We start from the raw sequence: 3,496 nt of genomic DNA on the forward strand, positions 1-3,496 counted from the left end.
GGCGCATGGTGGGAGGGCTCCCGCGTCGCGCCTGGTCCCCGCTGGGTCTTCACCCAGGCTGTGGGCTGCGGCGAGCTATGGCCAGCGTTTGGGTGGGTTGGCCACAGCCTGTTATGGCCCACAGCCCAGGGACTGGTCAATGTCTCCTCCACTGACACCGTCCTCCATGCTGCTCCTGCCACAGCCCGTGGGGATGGTGGCCGGTGGCTCCAGCACCCCAACCATGACCCCGCAAGGGCCTGGGGACCCTTGCAGCCCTATATGGACGTGCCACAGTCCCTCTGAGGAAGGCGTGACTGCCACTGGCATTTTTGGTGCCACGTGTCCCAGTGAGGAGCGGCACGCTGAGCAGCCAGAGGCACAGCGGCTAGGCGAGGACACAGCGCTTCTCTGCAACCAGTCACCGGTGCACTGGGCTGTATGGGGAGACTGGGCTGCGCACTGGCGTGAGCATTTCCCTGGTGCAGCCGGAGAACACCACGGAGTGGATTCGCTCCCGTTGGAGTGGATTTCTTGCAAATTAATTGTGATGCGATAAAGATATTTCCAGACATAAGGTTTTATTTTCTCAATAATTTGTTAAAGTACTTCATTAAGGCATCGTGTTCCCAAAGAAAATACTCCAATTATTATAATAGTACTAATTTTTGTAAGCGAGAGCAAAACAGAACTCAATATTATCATACATCTGCGTGTCCCCGGGGAGTTCAGCTGAGTTGCTCCTGATTCATGCCTGGGGGTGGTGAGAGGAGGAGGAGGCGGCAAATCAAGCGTGGAGTAATTTTCTAGAATACATTTACATTTAAGAAACTTAATGTTGTAGTTAGTTGTTGCTGGCATAATTAATGATAGCTTCCTATACCTCAATGAACTAAATACTCATTGAACTATAGCAGAATATAAAACCCAGGAAATAACTACAGCTATTATGTTATAAAGGTCAATTTACTGACATTTCCTGAAAATAGTGTGACGGGTCAGGCGGAACCACCGGAGCGGTGGGGTGGTTTGGCGGGGAGGGGCGGGAGGTGAGATGCAATCAGCATGTGCACAACTTGGAGGAAAAAGGAAACGACAGACATCTGGTTCTGACATTTCCGTGGAACGCTCCGAAGCCAACGTGCGAATGCTGCCGACAATCCTTCAGCCTGTTGTGTAGAGAACATTTAGAACACGCTTTTCAAGCATATTTAAATAAACTCGCACGCCTAAAAACCAGCCCTCCAAATAAGCAGCAAGAGGTGGTTTTGGTCGTATTAAATTCAAGATTAGGTAATGAAAAAGTAATCTTTTATCTTACCTAAAATAGGTTGACAGCCCTGAGTAACGTGCCTGACCTTACAAAGCATGAAATGGCCACCGGATGGGTTTGGGGGTCTTTGCCTTTTCGTGCAGTGCTGACTCTGTCAAACAAAATCTCTGTAATCTGCAAACCTTCTCAAAGGTAATTTCAAAGTACCATTTGTCCCTGGTATGAAAAGTGAACACTATAATGATTCTTCCCATAGGTATTAATATCCGATCTGAAATTACCAAATAAAGCCCAGAGATTAACTTTTTTTAAAAAAAAAAAAAAAGTTACTGTAAAATTTAGGAAATTGTTATATTAAAAACAAATGAATATTCCTGATAAGAATCACTTCTCCACCTTGCTCTCCCGTGACGTGTAAAACCTTGGTGGGATTACCGAGCTGCAGCGAGTCATCATCACTTGTTATTTCATGGCAGAAGTAAATGCGACATCTACTATTAACAGATTTAAATCTTTTAATGCTTCTTTGGCACAATCCTGAAGGCTCAGTGAGGGCAAGTCTTTTATTAATAGCACCTCTGCAAATGCTACTTTTCAGCCACAGAGTAGCTGGCGGGGTTAAAGTTTGCCGTTTAAAAACAATCTACGTGGTTACAATTTAGACAGGCTACTGCATTGAAAGTGATCTCAAATCACATGTTACAAATATGATTCATCAAGTTCTGCCCAAATTAAGGCGGGAGTGGCAACTACAGCTGCCAGCACAGTCACCAGATCTCAGCTCTGTCAGGCCCACGTTACTCCCTAAAACATCTGTGTTTGGGAAGATTTCTTGTTGGCAAGTCCTTAACAGAGCTAAAGGAAAAATTCTCAGTTTGGCTCATCTGTGGGACAGAGCTTTTACCCCGCTTACAGCGACTGCATGAGGAGCTCTTGTGTTTTAATGTAAGATTATTAACAAAAATATCTGTATAATATGGTACTTCAGGGGCCATTCTCTGAATCGACAGGGTTTAAGGTGGTAGAAGTTTTTAAAAATCAAACTGTACTGAAATTTCTTAACGTGTCTTAAAGCAATCTCTTGCATCAGAAATATGGGAAATGTGCCATTGCTTGTTCCAACTTTGTATTCACAAGGCTTTTCTACTGTCTTTTCAGTTGCTTTGACTCAAATTGCAAGCTATTATGGGGGGGGAGGGGAAAGACATCTTTTATTAACTCAGAAGTTCATAGCACATCAAAAGCTTGTCGAGAAGCATAAGCATTTCCAAAAAGAGATGACTTGATTTTGCATTAAGGTATGGTGTCAGTACAAATCCAGAAGTTGGGCTGCACAAAGAATCCGCTCTTGATGCTAAAACTGCCGAGACTGTGCCATTCTCGTGGCAATTACATACTTTTTTTTTTTTTTGACTCAGGTCTTGTATCTGACTTGCTCCAAAAATAGATCCAGCCTGCAGAAATTAGTGAAGATTGCATCCAACCTTTTGTACGGGTAAATTTGATTTGTGATCAAAATTTATTTTCAGCCACTTTCATCTGTTCCTCTTTTTTTGGCAAAGGCCTCCGTTGTTCTTGGCCCTGTGTGCTCTTATGTAAAGCTTTCCCAAAGGCTTGGTTGGGTTTGTATTGTTGGGCTTTCTTTAATATAACCTTCTGGTTATAAGCTTCCAGTTCTTACAACCTATGATTATTATTTGTTATATATATCCCACGCATAGCACAGAGAAAATAATAATAGCAACTGGAAGCTAGCTGGAACTGGATTTTTAAATAACAAACCTTACTTTCTATTATTTGGAACTGGATTTTTAAATAACAAACCTTATTTTCTATTATTTAAAGATTATCACCAAAGGGCTCGGTAGAATAACCAGCACTTTGGCCTTTCACCGGCAGCACCGAGGCTTTTAATTCTCTTTGTGACAAACCCCACCTTGTACGCAGAGGTGCCAAAACACCTGAATTTTGGTGACTGCCAGATTTACCCCCAACTCTGTGCCAGGCCCCCTTTCTCCACACACTCAGGGGAAGCTCCATAGGCGGCTGACAGCCACCTTCATTGCTTCGGAGGACACGCAGCGCCTACCACCTGCTTAAGCACACAGGAAAAAAACAAAACTCAAAAACCCAAAATCATGAGGTAAAAGTTCTCTCTTACTTCAGTGACATCACTGTTTCCGCACTTACAGCTGTCAGTGCCCTCTTCTTTCCGTGTTTGAAGGGTATTTTCGCGCCCCCCCC

General features: G+C 43.9%; 1 protein-coding gene across 1 annotated transcript in view; it reads right to left on the reverse strand.

The window, feature by feature from the left end:
• ANAPC5 (anaphase promoting complex subunit 5) overlaps positions 1-3,496 on the reverse strand; it is a 20,034-nt gene that overhangs the window by 15,071 nt on the left and 1,467 nt on the right. The gene's annotated exons all lie outside the window — the stretch shown is intronic.

The sequence above is a fragment of the Charadrius vociferus genome, unplaced genomic scaffold (assembly GCF_000708025.1).
Source record: "Charadrius vociferus isolate BGI_N301 unplaced genomic scaffold, ASM70802v2 scaffold332, whole genome shotgun sequence".
In the NCBI taxonomy this organism is placed as follows: domain Eukaryota; kingdom Metazoa; phylum Chordata; class Aves; order Charadriiformes; family Charadriidae; genus Charadrius; species Charadrius vociferus.